Source organism: Hyla sarda, chromosome 6, assembly GCF_029499605.1.
Source record: "Hyla sarda isolate aHylSar1 chromosome 6, aHylSar1.hap1, whole genome shotgun sequence".
In the NCBI taxonomy this organism is placed as follows: Eukaryota; Metazoa; Chordata; class Amphibia; order Anura; family Hylidae; genus Hyla; species Hyla sarda.
In genome coordinates this window covers 303,323,866-303,344,422 of record NC_079194.1, presented here as the reverse complement: position 1 = coordinate 303,344,422, position 20,557 = coordinate 303,323,866, and the positions used below count along the sequence as shown (strand labels likewise).

Below are 20,557 nucleotides of genomic sequence, written 5' to 3'. Positions count from 1 at the left end.
CATCTGGAAAAAAAACTGGAAAAAAAATGTTTTCAACAATATATTTTTTGATATTTTTATATTTTTTTTCTTGTTTGCATTGAATCCATTTTCATCCTTTTTATATTTGGATTTTCATCCTGTATTAGTAATTTCACCCAGTTATTTGCCCTTTAAAAAAAATGTGAAGTAGAAGTAACAAAATTTTAGTCCAAACATTTCACATCAATAACCCATCAAAAAAAAAAAATCTAAATCTACATTTCATTTAATAATTAACATAAACATTTCAATTTTATTAGAGAACTGCAGACAAAAATAATTATGAAAAACTTAAAAACGTCATACATTTCTAATAACCCATCAAAAACAAATCTCATTTTTTTTATTTAGTTTGAAAACAGTAGACAAGAAAAATTCCCAAAATTTAGTCATACTTTTATTTTTTTATTATTCAATCCAGAAAATCTGCCATCTTGAGAATTAACATTATTTGGAATCTGAGGCGAAGTTCACGTTGTGTAAAATAAATAAATGAATAAATAAATAGAAAATGGGCTTATTTTATTTACGCTCACATTTTTATATATTCTGTATATTTTTTCCCTAATAGACAAAAAGAGTCTAATTTTTTTTAACAGACACTTGTTTAGCAGATTACGGCAATAAAACAACAGCTAAAAATGTGAGTGAAAATAAAATACACAGTTTTTTTCTACGATGTGTGATCTTAGCCTGAAGGTGAAAAAAACTTTGGTCCCAAAAACTTGCTCCTTGCTGACGCCCTTTGTACATTTCATCCCTGCTGGTTCTATACTGACCTGCTGTGCCAAATACTGCATTATGCACTCACTTATATGTGAGGCCGCAAAAGTCACTTTTTTGTACTGTTTTTTTTTTTACACGCTAATTTGATATAATTTAGACTTTTTTTTATTATTTAGTCATTTTTAGAAAATTGTGTTAATTTGTGATTTTATTACATTTTGTTTTTAATTGTTCTTTTTTTTATCTTTTTGTTTTTATTTGCTACAATGTTCGGTATGTTCCGCCTGCTTAGATTAATATTTTGTGCCATAAAACAAGGACCTAAATTCCATTTACAATCATCTAAAACAAAAAACATTTCAATGTACAAAAGATTAAAAATAATAATAATAATTCAAAGCCAAAGATTGGACAAAATTTCAGAAATTTCCATGATGCGGTTGTCTTTGAAATTCTGCAAAAACTTAAATTTTTTTTTAATGTTTTTTGTTTTGTGATTGTAGATATTACTTTTGAACATCTTTTTTTTTTTTACATGTTACATTTTCATCTTTATATAAATAATTTTATTTGACTATTTTAGTTTACTTATCTTGTCCAGTGCTTTCCAAACAGTGTGTCTCCAACTTTTGCAAAACTACAACTCCCAGCATGCCCAGACAGCCAAAGGCTGTCCGAGCATGCTGGGAGTTGTGGTTTTGCAACAGCTGGAGATACACTGTTGGGAAAACACTGCTCTAGTCACATCCAGAGCTGCACCTAGAAATTATTTGCTGTTTGAAATTGCTCAATACTGTTTTGTCAGACACTAAAATTCTATAATATGCCTTTTTTTGCTACATTGCATGTTGTGGGATGTGCCGTGCGGTACACACTTACAGCAGAGCTTGTAGGGAATGCTGGGAGTTGTCGTTTACCAACAGCTTGATAGCCACAGGTAGAAACCCACTGCTGCATTTTTGCAGGACTTAAAGGGGTATTCCAGGAAAAAAAATACAGAAAGTTAAACAAATTTGTAAATTACTTTTATTAAAAAATCTTAATCCTTTCAGTACTTATGAGCTGCTGAAGTTGAGTTGTTCTTTTCTGTCTAAGTACTCTCTGGCGACACCTGTCTCGGGAACTGTCCAGAGTAGAAGCAAATCCCCATAGCAAACCTCTTCTACTCTGTGCAGTTCCCGAGACAAGCAGAGATGTCAGCAGAGAGCACTGTTGCCAGACAGATGAGAACAACTCAACTTCAGCAGCTGATAATTATTGGAAGGATTAAGATTTTTTTCATAGAAGTAATTTACAAATCTTTTTAACTTTCTGGAGCCAGTTGAGCTAAAAAGAAATTTTTTTTCCCCCTGGAATACCCCTTAAAAGAGGTTATCCAGGAATCGAAAAACAGAGCTAATTTCTTTCAAAAACCGCTTCCTGTCTGTCTCCAGGTTGGGTGTGGTTCTGCAGTGGTGTCAAGTTGTAAATCCACACACAACCTTGAGACACACAATGAACATTTTTTTAAAGAAATTAGCTCTGTTTTTCGATTCCTGGATAACCCCTTTGAAAGTTTGGAATTGTTGCTAATTTGTTGCTAATTTTCTGCAGATTTGTTGCAAATTTTGACTGCAAAAGTGAAGTCAAAATCTTCAACAGATCTGCAGTATTTCAGTCCCTTGTGAACATATCTTTCGGTTCTGCGGATACGCTGCAGATTTGTTGTGGATTTTCTACATTAACTTCAATAGTGAAGCCAAAATCTGCAGCAAATTTGCATCACACACACACACAAAAAAAAAAAAAAACACGTAATTTTTAGACTACTTTCGGAACATTTAAAGGGGTACGCCGCTGATTTTTTTTTTTCATTAGCCAGTGCCAGAACGTTATACAGATGTGTAAATTAATTCTGTAAAAAAGTCTTAATACTTCCAGTACTTATCAGGTGCTGTATTATTCACAGGAAGTTGGGTAGTTCTATTCCAGTCTGACCACAGTGCTCTCTGCTGCCACCTCTGTCCGTGTCAGGAACTGTCCTGAGCATAAGCAAACCTCTCCTGCTCTGAACAGTTCCTGACATGGACAGAGGTGGCAGCAGACAGCACAGTGGTCAGACTGGAAAGAACTACACAACTTCCTCTGGAGCATACAGCAGCTGATAAGTATTGGAAGGATTAAGATTTTTATATAGAAGTAATTAACAAATCTGTTTAACTTTCTGGCACCAGTTGATTTAAAAAAAATGTTTCCCCTCTGGAGTACTTCTTTAAATCAATTGATCTGGGGGAGGGGGCTCGCCATGGTATATATCAGCATCCCAGGTTGCCAACATATATATCACAAAATTTGCGTTGTATTTATTGTGAACATACGCTTAGGGGAAGTTCACGTGTCAGATTTGTTGCAGAAAATGAAAATGTTATATTCATCTGAATGGGGGATTTATTTTAAATATAGAAAATAAATACAAATTGCAAAAAAATTCTGCAACAAATCTGTGTGTGAATTCGTCCTGCAACCATCAGCAGAATTTGTAAATGCAGCTTTGGTGGTGACTAGAGCCTAAAGACACGATCTGGCTTTTACTTGCACAACGATGTTCAAAACTGAACCAACTTTTTAATGGCAACCAAAAATGTGTCCTACAGACCTTGTGCTGTTTTTCTGGAATGGTCCCAAACATTGCAAAATATTATAAATTTGTGCCAAATACTGTAAGTTTTTGCAAACATTTCAAAGGTTTGATGATTTCAATAACAGGAGGTATCGTTCTGAGATTCCTCCTGCATAGAATGTTCTGATGTGTTGAAAATTTCTGTTTGCATTTTGATCTTTTTTTTAATTTTGTTTTTGGATTTTAGGTTTTTTGATTTGTAAATATTTTAGGGTTTTTCTTTTCCACATTTTGTTTTTCCAATTTCTCCTCTTCTCTCTCTTCCCGTCTTTCCTCCTTCAGTTCTTTCTCACATTCCGCTTCTACGCCCACTTGTTGGCTGAACTCCTGTAAGGTGATTCTCCTGCTTGCCAATTTTTGGAAGTTTCGTAACTAATACTTAAACCAAAAAAAAAAATGCGACCTTATTTTTATTTTTTTTGTATGAAAAACCTTCACAGCTAACGAAATTTCCCCTTCTAACTTCGTTGTGTGTTATAACTGTTATGGAGCAATTTGTGTTTGTCTGCCGCGTCCTGCACCCCCGCAGCGCTGCCTGTGTAATCATTCACTTGCCTGCGCATTGTTGCTACTAATAACGTTGCTTGAAAATGTTTCGATATAAAAAGTATTTACAGGTTGTAATCGAAGGTTCATGGGGGCTTAGGGGCGGTAACTCGAGTTTACGATGTGCAATTTATTGTAGGGCCAAGTGCGCCTTGCCTTGTGAGATGATACTTTAGGATGCGCTGGAACTGCAGTGTCATCATCTTCGAGCTCCGACAAACTTATTTGAAAAAATTTACTACGATGTAACTTTCCAGATTTTGTAAACAAAGTTTTAACTTTATATCATGTTTGCTAACCTGTGAGTCCTTGAGCAGCTGCATAAATGATATGTTCACCCCTGGGTAGTAGGAGCACTGAGGCCATGTTCTGTCCACAGGCAGTGAGGACACGAGGAAAGCCATCATTTTGCAACAGCCACAGGTTAGGGATCAGTGTCCCTTATATTATTCCCCAACCTATGATTCCCTTTGCAGCTGCATATATGATATATTCACCCCTGGGTAGTAGGAGAACTGAGGCCATATTTTGTCCAAAGGCTGTCAGAATATGATGGGAGCTGTCGTTTGGCTGAGTCACAGGTTAAGGATTAGTGCCCTATACAATGTTCCTCAACCAATGAGTCGCTGTACAGCTGCATATGTAAGGCCACCCCTGGGAACTAGGAGCACCGAGGCCATGTTCTGTCCAAAGGATGTCAGTGTATAATAGGAGCTGTCATTTAGTTGAAGAGCCGCAGGTTGGAAATCAGTGTCCTATGCAATGTTTTCTGACCTATGAACCCCCTGTGCAGCTGCATATATGATATATTCACCTCTGGGTTTTAGGAGTACTGAAGCCATGCTTTCTCCAAATGCCAGGGCAGGAAGAGCCACAGGTTGGGAATAAGTGCCCTATATGATGTTCCTTAACCGGAGGAACAGCTGCTTATATGATATGTCCACCCTTGGGTAGCAGGAGCACTGAGGCCATGTTCTGTCCAAAGACTGTCAGGGCATAAGGGGAGCTATTGTTTTGCAAAAGCTGGGTAGTGACAGGTTGGGTTTCAGTGTCTTCTACAATGTTCCTCAAGCTATGAGCCCCCTGTGCTGCTGCATATATATGATATGTCCACCCCTGGGTAGTAGGAGCACTGAGGCCATGTTCTGTCTAAAAGCTGTCGGGGAATGAGGGGAGCTGTCATTTTGCAATACATGAAGCACCACAGGTTGGGGCACTATACTGCATTATATAATAATAAGGTTTCGCAACTTTCTAACAGACAAAAATAGCAGACCGTAAAAACGTTCATATTTCTATATAGAAAAGGATTCATAGATAAGTGGAATCTTCTGCATTATACTTGATTCAGTTATATCCTAGATCACTATAAAATTGTGATTTAAAACAGGCAAAGAATGGAATAATAACATCGCTATGATGATAGGTGTGTGTGTGTATATATATATATATATATATATGTGTGTGTGTGTGTGTGTGTGTTGGAGCCAGTCCAGGTGGTGGTTTTCTTTTAAGATTGTCTTTTTTAGTTATTTTTCCTCATTTTTGCTATTAAATTTGCAATGTATTCCAATTTCTGGAGTAAGTCTGAATGTGTGAAGGGAAGCTGGGGGTTTGGAGTACTGTGTCAGGAAAATGGATAATCCAGATGACAGGGTCAGCTTTGTATCTAAGCAGATGCTCCAATGAATATATAGATAATAAACGTCACACAGAACTGTGATTTTTCCGAGAACTTTTAACCTTACAGATCATAAAATCCGCCCACGGTTGCATCTAGTTTTTCACCACTGAGATCTTATCTCCCGGGCGCGGATCTTAAAACAAAAACTATAGGAACGACAAAGATGGAAACGTGTTTCCCTGCAGGAAAGAGATATGGGGTGAACAATAGGGTTAATGGACTATGTCATCCAGAGCATTACAGAACTGGTTACATTGTAACATCATTGTATCATGGTTGCCACGACACAAACAATAATTCTATATTCCATAGCAACAAAACAATTATAGAGAAATAAAAATTAGGGCAGCTGCCAAATTTTGGCAATTATGCTGCTTTATACTGAGGTCGTATTCATACAATCGATAATGGGTGAATTTTTCCCCAAAATGTCCCAAAATAACATATTAATAGATAGTATTTCCACCAGTAGGAGCACTAAGTCCATGTTCTGTTCAGTGCATTCAAAGAGTTATCTCAAAATTTCTACTTTTCACTTACCCACAGGATAGGTGACAAGGTTCTAAAAGGTAGGGGTATGATCAAAGGGACCCCTGCTGATCAGGAAAACAGGGGTCTTTTGTCCCCCAATGTTAATGGAGCAGTGTTTGAGCATAGGCTCTGCTCCATTCACTTGTTGTATAAATTGATATGTAAGTGTTCCCCAGCCTGTGGCTCCTCAAAACCAGAACTCCCTTCATTCCCTCCCGCAACTGCTGCAAAACTACATCTTCCATCATGCCCTGACAGCCTTTGGCTGTCAGGGCATGATGGGAGATGTAGTTTTGCAGCAGTTGGAGAGCCACAGATTAGGGAATAGTGAGTGCCCTATACAGTAAGTTCCATCTAGTAGCATGACAGGGACACAGGTATTGTTAGCCTCCCCTGTGCAGATTCATGTATGGTATTTTCACCCCTTGATAGTAGGAGTACTAAGGCCATGTTCTGTTCAGTGTATTCAAAGAGTTATTTCAAAATTGAAACTTTTCTCCTATCAACCAGATAGGTGATAAGGATATAAAAGGTAGGGGGTGTGATCAAAGGAACCCCTGCTGATGAGGAAAACAGGGGTAATTTGTCCTCCAGTGTGAATGGAGCAGTGTTTTGCCTTTGGCTGTCAGGGCATGATGGGAGATGTGGTTTTGCAGCAGTCGGAGAGCCTCAGATTGGGGAACACTGCCCTATCCAGTGAGCTCTATCTAGTATTAACTTCCAATAAAATCACAGGAGCGCAGGTATTGTTAGGCTTCCCTGTGCAGCAGCATATATGGTATTTTCACCCCTGGGTAGTAGGAGTACTGAGTCCATGTTTTGTTCTTGTCCACTGCTATGTTGAATGCACGTTGATTTTGCCCGCTCTGAGCTGTGTGTCCATAATCTGCATGTTTAATAACCCCCCCCCCCCCAACCCTTCACCTCATACAAGCCAGCTTTGCTCCATGTCTATCTTTGTTTTCTCTCTTTCTATTTCAGACACCTGTCAAAAGAAAATATACCGCCCGTCCCCCTGCTGTTTTTGGGGCAGGTTCTTGTTTAGGATCTTAAATGACATAAATTTTCAAGTGGAGTGAATATTCTTTTCTAATCTTGTGTTTCAGTCTAAATGTCTTGTATGTGTGAAGCATACGGAGAAATTGTCATGACATATAATCTGTAAACAAGAATAAATATAGTCATTCGTTACTTGCTTTTGGCTTCGTTTCTTTCGTTCTGTTCTCTCTTCGCCTCCCAATTTTTTAAATTTTTTTTTTACACATTTTCTGTTGCAAAATTTTTGCAAAAAATATTTTGGATAAGTCATGTTGTGGGGTTTCAGATTACCAAATCAACCAGCAACCAATGAGCAGAACAAAGGGGGGTTGGTCTGAAACTGGCTTGGCCCCCTTAGACTAGTGATGTCATGGAGGGGTCACTTGATGTAAGACATCCAACAAACAGAATGGCAGGATGTCAAGGTGATTACATCATGTTGGGGAACTCAAGATATCTACTCAAGGGCTAGTCCTTCAGGACTCCTGCTAATGGGAACGGTGTTCTTGCAATGGAAAAACTGCAAGAACTCCCTTCCCACGCGTTCCTCCAGGACTTGAGTCCTGACTTCGAACCACTGAAAGAGTGGTGATCTGTAAGAGAATGCCACTGCAAGTTTTTGTATTACCTACAGTGCCACAACAGGTTGAAACAACCAATACTCAGTTTCCATTGAAATCGATGGACTGTCCAAGTCTAACATTGGTTAAACCACTAGGAACTTACCACTGAACATTGTGTTTGAGCTACTAAAAGAGTTCTGATCTGTAAGAGAATGCCACTGCAAGTTTTTTGTATTACCTACAGTGCCCACACAGGTTAAAATAACCATTACACAGTTTCCATTGCAACTGGTGGGCTCTCCAGGTCCTCTAGAGTGAGAGACACTCTTTGTAGCTTCTCTATGGCCAATAGATCAAGTTACTGAACGGGAGTCCTCATTCTATAAACCACACTTTCCCTAATGGGATATTTGTTTTCCTTCTTACCTTGCAACACCTCCTTACCTTGGATATTTGTTTTCCTTCTTACCTTGCAACACCTCCTTACCTTGGATATTTGTTTTCCACCCTCTTTAAAATTTTGAAATATGCTTCAGATTTGCTCCCATCTTAAATGCAGTCATCTACTATGGTCTTGAAGTCTTCTTCTCTTATATATATAATGCTCAAAAAAATGACAACTACGCCGACAAAGGAGAAACTTCTAAGTCACAATGTTTATTTTTCGCCTTCATACTTGCATCGATAGCTGTCAGCTTTGTGTTTCATTTCTCTTCTCAGTTTGCATACAGTATGAAAGCCGCTCTGTCACTCAACACCAAGTTTCGGTTGTATATATGGTGCGGAGATACGGGAGGGACTTGTGTAAACCTGGAACAAGTTCAAGGAGATGATGGTGGTCACGAAGGGTTTCTATAAAACAAAAGTCTTATATAGGGTAAAGGGAAGTGTTTATGAAATGTTTTCAGTTTCCCTGGGTACTTATCTGTTACCACCCTCGTATGGAGTCAACCAGCTGAGTCTTCGTCACATGTTTGGATTCTCACAACCTCCTTCATATTGTCTTGACTGATGCAAAAGAACGAAAAAAACAAATATCCACCTGTGTATAGAGGTAATAACATGTTAGATCTTCTCCAGGTGGATTATGGTTACTTAAAGGGGTATTCCAGGAAAAAAAAATTTATTTTATATATCAACTGCCTCCAGAAAGTTAAACAGATTTGTAAATTATTTCTATTAAAAAAATGTTAATCCTTTCAGTACTTATGAGCTGCTGAAGTTAAGGTTGTTCTTTTCTGTGTAAGTGCTCTCTGATGACACGTGTCTTGGGAACCGCCCAGTTTAGAAGAGGTTTGCTATGGGAATTTGCTTCTAAACAGGGTGGTTCCCGAGACACCTGTCATCAGAGATGCACTTAGACAGAAAAGAACAACCTTAACTTCAAAAGCTCATAAGTACTGAAAGGATTAAGATTTTTTTAATAGAAGTAATTTACAAATCTGTTTAACTTTCTGGAGCCAGTTGATATATATATATAAAGTATTTTCCTGGATAACCCCTTTAATGTTCAACAAAACACCTGCAAACCCCAATAGATCTGTATGTACCTACATAAATGACCATGCCATGTCTGTATGGACACTTTATTGGCACAATGTTTTATTTAGGTCTTCAGGCTTCCCCATTATGTCATCTCCGTCCATCTTGTTGTGGTTCATCTTCTTTTTCCTTCAACTCTTCTAATGGACTTGGTCTCCTCAGTGCTCAAAAATAGTAACGAAAGATGGATATTACCTCCTGTAAATAACCCCAGTCACTTTTTGATTTACCTTGACTCTTTCAGGACCGGTGTGCCCTTGTTTTATGACTCTTTTGACTTTGTCATGAAATGTCTCCTACCTACTTTATCAGTCTGGATCTCTTCAGGTTTCCTTTTTAGATTTTATGTCAACTTGAATCATCATCTTTGTAGACTTTTTTGCCCTTTAATGTTTTTGACATTGTGTCTTTTTTAACCTCTCAGTGTTGAAAACCTTCTTGGCTCTATATTTCCAGATCTTCACACTTTTTATATGAAGTTGACTCATTCCTTCATCCCCTCCATGAATTTGTATCATTCTTTCCTCCACCCTATGTCTAGAACTCTCCTCATGTTGATCCAATTCTTCATTCATTATATTAAGTTTTAACACTTGTTCTCTAATCTCCAGTTTTGTTCATTTCACCTTCCAGTTTATGCTCCTCATATATATATATATATATATATATATATATATATATATAAACTAAATATTTCTCTAAGACTGTTCTATGCAATGTCCCCCAACCTATGAGTGTGCAGCTGCATAAATGGTATTTACACCTCTGAGTAGTAGGAGCACTAAGTCCACGTTTTGTCCAAAGGATGTCAGATTATAATAAGAGCTAAATAAGCAACATGTTGTGGAATACTGCCTTATGCAGCAGCAGCGGGAAATACGCTGCATATCCCTCACATACACACAAGGCTTTCCGGCGGCAGCCCTATGTGTGCAGTGAGATTTGGAGGCAGAGCCGCGCATCACAGTCACGCCAGCACACGAGCCAGCATCCAAAACGTACTGCACACATAGGGCTGCCCCGGAAATCCTTGTGTGTATGGTGAGCGAGGGATATGCAGCATATACGGCTGTTAAAGTGCCCTATACAATGTGCCTCAATCTATGAGTCCCTATGCAGCTGCACATATGGTGTGTACACCTCTGAGTAGTAGGAGCACTGAGACCATGTTCTGTCCAAAGGCTGTCAGCGCATGATGGGAGCTGTCATTTTGCAACTGCTGAAGAACCACGAGTTGGGGATTAGTGCCCTATTCAATGATCCCCATGTAGCTCCTATGTAGCTGCATAAATGCTGTTTTCACCCCTGGATAATAAGAGCACTGAGGCCATGTTCTGTCAGGACATATTGGAAGTTGTCATTTTGCAACAGCTGGTGAGCGACAGGTTGTGGTATACTGCCCTAAGCAATGTTCCCCTATCTATGCGCCCCGTGCCAATTTCTGGGTAGTAGAAGTATTAAGGCTCTGTTCTATTTAAAGGCTACTATTGCATGATGGGAAGTGTTGTTTCGTGACAGCTGGCGAATCACAGGTTGGGGAACACTGCTCTAAGCCATTTTTACCAGTATATTTTCCTATTACCGTTACAATTTTTAGATCAAAATCTTTCTACAGTCTCAACCTTGAAACTCAACTACTTCTTTTCTTGAATCTTCCATATGTGGAGCTGACACGTCATGGTAAATACCCACTTTATTCTTTGTCATCCTCTACCTTTGTGGCTTTATGGCCAAGACGCTTCCTGTGCTGGCATCATAGTCTCCTTCATGTGGTCTCTTTGTTGTAAGGGTCAATTTGGGGAAAAAACACTGTCCTCCACCTCCCATGAATGTTCTGTATATACCAACCTCTCTTCCTGATTATGATATGGAAAGTGTGCTGGGTCATTCTTCACTTTATTGTGACTAGAGATGAGCAAACTTCCAGTGATTTGATTCATCACGAACTTCTCGGCTCGGCAGTCGATGACTTATCCTGCATAAGTGATTTGCTTCCTCGCGAACTTCTCGGCTCGGCAGTTGATGACTTATCCTGCATAAATTAGTTCAGCTTTCCGGTGCTCCGGTGGCTGGAGACTCTCTCCTAGGACTGTATCCACCTTTTCCAGCCACCGGAGCACCTGAAAGCTGAAATAACTTATGCAGGAAAAGTCATCAACTGCCGAGCCGAGAAGTTCGCGAGGAATCGAATTTACTGTAACTTCGCTCATCTCTAATTGTGACTTAGGAAAGACATATGAACATATCTGGCAGTAGTTATAAATATAAACTAAAATCCATACACATCTATATATATAAAACTCAATGTGTGTGTGTGTGTGTATATATATGTGTGTGTATGTATATGTGTGTGTATATGTGTATATGTTTGTATGTTCCAGCATCACGTCCAAACGGCTAAAGCTATTAACATGAAACTTGGTCACATGTTACTTATATGTCACCAACAAACATAGGATAGGGGATTTAACCCTTACTCACCCCATTTGCCAGGGTCGGGGTTTTTGTTTAAAGTACCATAAAAGTTTATGGGAAATATGTTACTGCATAACTTCAAAACGGCTGGAGATATTTCGATAATACTTGGTCACATGTTACTTATATGTCCACTTAAAATATAGGATAGTTAATTTAACCCTTAACTACCCCCATTTTTGAGGGTCAGGGTTTTTGTTTAAAGTCCCATACAAATCTATGGGAAATGTATGTTCCGGCATAACTTCCGTATGGTTGGAGATATTTCAATAAATCCTGGTACATAGATTACTTATATGTCAAATAAAAATATGATAGTTAAATTAACCCTTACCTACACCCTTACATAAAAGATGTTTGCTTTTTTCAAGTCCCATGCAAGTATATGGGACCTCCAGTACCTTACTCCACAAGCTCCGCTCTGCATCTCCTGGTAAATTTGTTAGTCCGGCTGGTAAGCCACACCCCCATCTCTCCTGGTGAATGTGTCAGTCCGGCTGGTAAGCCACACCCCATCTCACAAAGACATGCCCACTGTTTAAGCCCCACCCCTTTTATTATCTACCCTTTTTGTGTATCAGCCTGGCTTGCAAATTACTCCCAGTCCCACAGTGTCACGTCCCCTTCTATTTTCAGCTTACAATATCTTCCTCACAAATCAGTCCCACCTGAGGACAGGATATGAGGATGGGATATGTGGTCGAGATATGAGGACAGGATATAAGGTCGGGATATGAGGACAGGATATAAGGACGAGATATGAGGTCGGGATATGAGGTCGAGATATGAGGATGGGATATGACAACAATATATGAGGAAGGGATATGAAGTCAAAATCTTCCTCCTTTGTTGATTTTCCTCCGCAACAAGGATTAGGAAGGAAAAACCAGGCAACACCAGGTACTCAGCTAGTTGGGCATAAAAGGGAGGAAAGGATCATAAAAAAACCTCCTCAAATGTCTACATGACCATAATGCATCCAACCAGATTTGGCTTTAGCAGATTATAGTGAATATTTTTTGTGCCATTTACTGTAGTGATTTTTTATTGAGAGGGGCTTAGGAATCTAATCATTTTATTTTCTTATATAGTGCAGCATAGGCTATTATTAGAAAATAATGTAGAGGTTCTTGTGTATGCCTTGTGCTTACCTGTTTTAGCTGATGTGGCAGGCATGGGGTTTTCAGCCATCCTGGATGCATAAAGATAGCAGCAGCAGTATATAGATAGAGCTGGAGTATGACTACGATATACCCTTAGCTCATAAAGATAGCAGTAGTATACAGATAGAGCTGGAGTTAAAATGTATAAGTATCCTTATCTTATAGAGATAGCAGCAACAATATACAGATAGAGATCATCAGACTGGTGATCACATGACCTAGTTACACTAATAAACCACTTTGGCTTGTATGACTAGTGATGGTGAGTGTGCATAACCTGGAGTACTTCTTATAAGGTTCAGATTGACTCTGTTTCTAGGAATTCCCAATGTCCCATCAGAGAAGTTACAGAGTCACCGGTCTGTACTTTGGTCTTTGTCAGATGTAAATTTATGGTTCCAGCGAGCAGCAGATGTGATGACTGATCTTCTGTTCTCCACCAGGAGGGAAAAATAACAATACAGAATTCTGCTGACTTTCCTCCGAACCACAACAGGACCCTAATACCTCTGTGCTGATCCCGCTGAGCACGTAACACATCGCGGCTGAAAGGCTCAGTGTGAACGCGCTCTTAGTGTTGGCCGCGGCAGCTTTTATTTATTATGTTCAGATCTTGTGTCCTCTGCTCCTCAGGAGAAAATAAACTTTTAGAAGCAGAACTCTTCATGCACTGACTGCTTTCTGGGCTGTGCTGGGCAGGTGTTCATACACATCATCTAATCTGAAGAGGACGAGCTACAGGAAGGAAAACAGCAACCTGAACCAATCACAAGACAGGGTGTGTCCCAGACTACCTTCCCCCCTACAACTACTATAATACTGCCTCATATATACCAGAATATAACTACTATAATACTGCCCCCTATATACAAGAATATAACTACTATAATACTGCCTCCTATATACCAGAATATAACTACTATAATACTGCTCCTATATACCAGAATATAACTACTATAATACTGCTCCTATATACCAGAATATAACTACTATAATACTGCTCCTATATACAAGAATATATCTACTATAATACTGCTCCTATATACAAGAATATAATTACTATAATACTGCTCCTATATACAAGAATATAACTACTATAATACTGGTCCTATATAGAAGAATATAACTACTATAATACTGCTCCTATATAGAAGAATATAACTACTATAATACTGCTCCTATATACAAGAATATATCTACTATAATACTGCCTCCTATATACAAGAATATAACTACTATAATACTGCTCCTATATACAAGAATATAACTACTATAATACTGCTCCTATATACAAGAATATAACTACTATAATACTGCTCCTATATACAAGAATATAACTACTATAATACTGCTCCTATATACAAGAATATAACTACTATAATACTTCTCCTATATACAAGAATATAACTACTATAATACTGCCTCTTATATACAATAATATAACTGCTATAATACAGCTCCTATATACAAGAATATAACTACTATAATACTGCTCCTATATACAAGAATATAACTACTATAATACTGCTCCTGTATACAAGAATATAACTACTATAATACTGCCTCCTATATACAAGAATATAACTATTATAATACTGCCCCCTATATACAAGAATATAACTACTATAATCCTGCTCCTATATACAAGAATATAACTACTATAATACTGTTCCTATATACAAGAATATAACTACTATAATACTGCTCCTATATACAAGAATATAACTACTATAATACTGACCCCTATCTACAAGAATAACACTGTTCCTCGTGGACTTACCATTAGTTTACTGGGATCATATACACAGCAGCTCACATAACTATTTACATTACTTTGTCCATATACAGTGCAATGGAAAAAATATATATGGATCCCAGTGAAGGAGAATGGGCACTGCTGGTGCCGATTCTGATGCTGATGCTGGTACTGGTTCTGGTATTGGCACTTGTACTGGTGTTAGAGCTCTGACAGCCACTTTTTGAAGACTTGATGTAAATCCAAGAAGAAGCCAAGCACTGCTGTCTGTTGATGAGTTGTTGTCTTGGCGCCATATTTGCTGTGATTTTGTGTTACTGTGTATGAGGAGGAAATAATCAGGGCAATGTGAACCAAATCAACACAAATTGCTCCATACTGTGCCCCGGCGTGTCTGGCTCCATACTTTGCCTCGGCGTGTCTGGCTCCATACTGTGCCCCGGCGTGTCTGGCTTCATACTGTGCCCCGGCGTGTCTGGCTCCATACTGTGCCCCGGCGTGTCTGGCTCCATACTGTGCTCCGGCGTGTCTGGCTCCATACTGTGCCCCGGCGTGTCTTGCTTCATACTGTGCCCCGGCGTGTCTGGCTCCATACTGTGCCCCGGCGTGTCTGGCTCCATACTGTGCCCCGGCGTGTCTGGCTCCATACTGTGCCCCGGCGTGTCTGGCTCCATACTGTGCCCCGGCGTGTCTGGCTCCATACTGTGCCCCGGCGTGTCTACCGTCCTGTCTTCTTGTGACTCTTCTACTGTTTTTCCTCTGTGTCTCCTGCTCTGGGTATTATAACTGTCACGTCTCACGGTAGGTAACATCCTATACACCTGTACGGGGTCACTGAGGTGACAGCTCCTGAAGACACGTACACCTGTGTAATGGCTTCTACCGCCATACTGAGTGAGGGCTGGTGAATGACACTGCAATGTGCTCAACATACGAATGGAAAATACTCAAGGCTGTATAGGAAGATAGATATGAGATAGATATGAGATAGATAGATAGATATGAGATAGATAGATATGAGATAGATAGATATGAGATAGATAGATATGAGATAGATAGATAGATATGAGATAGATAGATATGAGATAGATAGATATGAGATAGATAGATAGATAGATATGAGATAGATAGATATGAGATAGATAGACACTGTGTGTGTGTGTGTGGGTGTGTATATATATATGTATATATATATATATATATATATATATATATATATATATATATATATATAGTGTAATCCATAAGAGGCTGATATAAGTGTCCGGGGCCCCTAGGGCCTTTGGTTATAAGATTCCAGGACACTTGATCCGGTCCTGACGTGTGGACGTTGGGCGCAGAGTCCGGATCACTATGTGACCTTTGTGTTTTATAGCGCAGGATTTATCCGGGGTCATTAATCTGCCTATAAAACAGATCTGATGTACGAATCCTTCTGACACAGCAAGGGGCCCGCCAGGTACACTCAGACCTATCCATAACTGGATGTACCAGGCTACACAGACTGTATCACACACCATGGGATTAGATACACCAAAACCTGTCCAAGGACCAGGACCATAACTGGATGTGCTAGGCCACACAGACTGTATCACACACCATGGGATTAGATACACCAAAACCTGTCCAAGGACCAGGACCATAACTGGATGTGCTAGGCCACACAGACTGTATCACACACCATGGGATTAGATACACTGAAACCTCTCCAAAGACCAGGACCATAACTGGATGTGCTAGGCCACACAGACGGTATCACACACCATGGGATTAGATACACCGAAACCTGTCCAAGGACCAGGACCATAACTGGATGTGCTAGGCCACAAAGACTGTATCACACACTATGGAATTAGATACACCGAAACCTGTCCAAGGACCAGGACCATAACTGGATGTGCTAGGCCACAAAGACTGTATCACACACTATGGGATTAGATACACCGAAACCTGTCCAAGGACCAGGACCATAACTGGATGTGCTAGGCCACACAGACTGTATCAAACACTATGGGATTAGATACACCGAAGCCTCTCCAAGGAGCAGGACCATAATTGGATGTGCCAGACTACACAGACTGTATCACACACTATGGGGTTAGATACACAGCTCTGCAGACTGTATCACACACAATAGGATTAGATACACAGCTCTGCAGACTGTATCACACACTATGATTAGATACACAGCTCTGCAGACTGTATCACACACAATAGGATTAGATACACAGCTCTGCAGACTGTATCACACACAATAGAATTAGGTACACAGCTCTACTGACTGTATCACACACAATAGGATTAGATACACAGCTCTGCAGACTGTATCACACACAATATGATTAGATACACAGCTCTGCAGACTGTATCACACACAATAGGATTAGATACACAGCTCTGCAGACTGTATCACACACAATAGGATTAGGTACACAGCTCTGCTGACTGTATCACACACAATAGGATTAGATACACAGCTCTGCAGACTGTATCACACACACAATAGGATTAGGTACACAGCTCTGCTGACTGTATCACATACCATAGGTTTAGATAAAAGAAAGACTTAGATTGACACAAGATAGACTTAGATACATCAACTCAGCAGACAGGCTCACCTATGGTAGGCTTAGATATATAAAATCAGTAGACAGTATCACACATGACAGGCTTAGATACATAAGCTCAATAGACAGTATCAGACATGATAGGCTTAGATACATCACCTCAACAGAATTAAACACGGTAGGCTTAGGTACATCATCACAGCAGACAGTATCGCAGATGAAAGGGTTAGGTACATCACCTCAGCAGACCGTATCGCACATGAAAGGCTTAGATACCTCAGCAGACCATCCCTTGTGAGACATGACAGGAGGAGAACCAGCATATAAATATAAAGCTTATCTCTCTGTAATAATTAGAGAGTTCCATTTATTTTTCTGTAGAACTATAAGTCCCAGCAGTTTTCTTCTCTTATAGCTGAGCCACCACCTCTTCTATTACAGGATTCATACCCAGCACTGGTTATACTGCACTACATGCTGGGAGTTGTAGTCCTTCATATTTCTTATAAATGTTTATATGAAGGATACATTTTTAGGTTGAGGCCCCCAATAAATACCAGAGCCCCCACCCTATATATCCCCATAATCCCCTGATCCTGATCTATAGATCACCTGTCAGATTCCGCTCACCCGGTCACTTCTTCTTTGGCAGAAGGTTCAAAGCGGCCTCCAGGATACAGCCGGCACCTGACGGGAACCAGTGCGACCAGTTCTGACCATGTGATCCCCAGTCTGCGCAATTGTTGATCCTTCCATAGTGCAAACAGTCACACCCTCGCACCAGATGGTGATGTTAGTGCACTTTCCTGGGCTCAGCCTGGCAAACTGATGTATATCTGCAGCTTTGGGTGTGACTAGAGCAATGTTTCCCAACCAGTGTTCCTCCAGCTGTTGCAAAACTACAACTCCCTGCATGCCCGGACAGCCGTTGGCTGTCCAGGCATGCTGGGAGTTGTAGTTTTGCAGCAGCTGGAGACCGGTGTTACATGGCCAGCCTGGGAGTTTTAAAGGGGAAGTCGCATTTAATATGGGAAAAAGGGTTTTTCGTGTTATTTCAGCTGCCCCGAATCACGCAGAGAGGTTTAGTCACGGTCTCCCTGAGAGGAGCCATCTGGGCGCTATAAACATTGGAGAGATTTAAGTAGAACATACACCTTATATAGCTGCCAGACAACAGATGTTCCTCTCTATCCTCTTTCCTTCCATACGTATGTACACTGGGCCCAGTTGAGCGTGCATATTATAAGATAAGATAATTCGCTGCTGACTCCTCTGTCTCCTCTTCCAGACTCCTCTGTCCTCCTTCTCCAGACTCTTCTGTCTTCTACAGACCCCACTGTTCTCCTCCTCCAGACTCCTCTGTCCCCCTCTTCCAGACCCTACTGTTCTCCCCCTCCAGACTCCTCTGTCCTCCTCCTCCAGACTCCTCTGTCCTCCTCTTCCAGACCCTACTGTTCTCCCCCTCCAGACTCCTCTGTCCTCCTCCTCCAGACTCCTCTGTCCTCCTCCTCCAGACTCCTCTGTCCTCCTCCTCCAGACTCCTCTGTCCTCCTCCTCCAGACTCCTCTGTCCTCCCCCTCCAGACTCCTCTGTCCTCCCCCTCCAGACTCCTCTGTCCTCCCCCTCCAGACTCCTCTGTCCTCCCCCTCCAGACTTCTCTGTCCTCCTCCTCCAGACTCCTCTGTCCTCCTCCTCCAGACTCCTCTGTCCTCCCCCTCCAGACTCCTCTGTCCTCCCCCTCCAGACTCCTCTGTCCTCCTCCTCCAGACTCCTCTGTCCTCCTCCTCCAGACTCCTCTGTCTCCTCCTCCAGGCTCCCCTGTCCTCCTCCTCCAGACTCTTCTGTCTTCTACAGACCCCACTGTTCTCCTCCTCCAGACTCCTCTGTCCCCCTCTTCCAGACCCTACTGTTCTCCCCCTCCAGACTCCTCTGTCCTCCTCCTCCAGACTCCTCTGTCCTCCTCCTCCAGACTCCTCTGTACTCCTCTTCCAGACCCTACTGTTCTCCCCCTCCAGACTCCTCTGTCCTCCTCCTCCAGACTCCTCTGTCCTCCTCCTCCAGACTCCTCTGTCCTCCTCCTCCAGACTCCTCTGTCCTCCTCCTCCAGACTCCTCTGTCCTCCCCCTCCAGACTCCTCTGTCCTCCCCCTCCAGACTCCTCTGTCCTCCCCCTCCAGACTTCTCTGTCCTCCTCCTCCAGACTCCTCTGTCCTCCTCCTCCAGACTCCTCTGTCTTCTACAGACCCCACTGTTCTCCTCCTCCAGACTCCTCTGTCCCCCTCTTCCAGACCCTACTGTTCTCCCCCTCCAGACTCCTCTGTCCTCCCCCTCCAGACTCCTCTGTACTCCTCTTCCAGACCCTACTGTTCTCCCCCTCCAGACTCCTCTGTCCTCCTCCTCCTCTGTCCTAATTCACTGCTGACTCCTCCTAATTCACTGCTCCCCCTCCAGACTCCTCTGTCCTCCTCCTCCAGACTCCTCTGTCCTCCTCCTCCAGACTCCTCTGTCCTCCTCCTCCAGACTCCTCTGTCCTCCTCCTCCAGACTCCTCTGTCCTCCCCCTCCAGACTCCTCTGTCCTCCTCCTCCAGACTCCTCTGTACTCCTCTTCCAGACCCTACTGTTCTCCCCCTCCAGACTCCTCTGTCCTCCTCCTCCTCTGTCCTAATTCACTGCTGACTCCTCTGTCTCCTCTTCCAGACTCCTCTGTCCTCCTTCTCCAGACTCTTCTGTCTTCTACAGACCCCACTGTTCTCCTCCTCCAGACTCCTCTGTCCCCCTCTTCCAGACCCTACTGTTCTCCCCCTCCAGACTCCTCTGTCCTCCTCCTCCAGACTCCTCTGTCCTCCTCCTCCAGACTCCTCTGTACTCCTCTTCCAGACCCTACTGTTCTCCCCCTCCAGACTCCTCTGTCCTCCTCCTCCAGACTCCTCTGTCCTCCTCCTCCAGACTCCTCTGTCCTCCTCCTCCAGACTCCTCTGTCCTCCTCCTCCAGACTCCTCTGTCCTCCTCCTCCAGACTCCTCTGTCTTCTACAGACCCCACTGTTCTCCTCCTCCAGACTCCTCTTTCCCCCTCTTCCAGACCCTACTGTTCTCCCCCTCCAGACTCCTCTGTCCTCCCCCTCCAGACTCCTCTGTACTCCTCTTCCAGACCCTACTGTTCTCCCCCTCCAGACTCCTCTGTCCTCCTCCTCCTCTGTCCTAATTCACTGCTGACTCCTCCTAATTCACTGCTCCCCCTCCAGACTCCTCTGTCCTCCTCCTCCAGACTCCTCTGTCCTCCTCCTC

General features: G+C 41.8%; 1 protein-coding gene across 5 annotated transcripts in view; it reads left to right on the top strand.

The window, feature by feature from the left end:
* Positions 1-20,557, top strand: part of MICAL2 (microtubule associated monooxygenase, calponin and LIM domain containing 2) — a 238,036-nt gene that overhangs the window by 153,834 nt on the left and 63,645 nt on the right. The window lies entirely within an intron of this gene.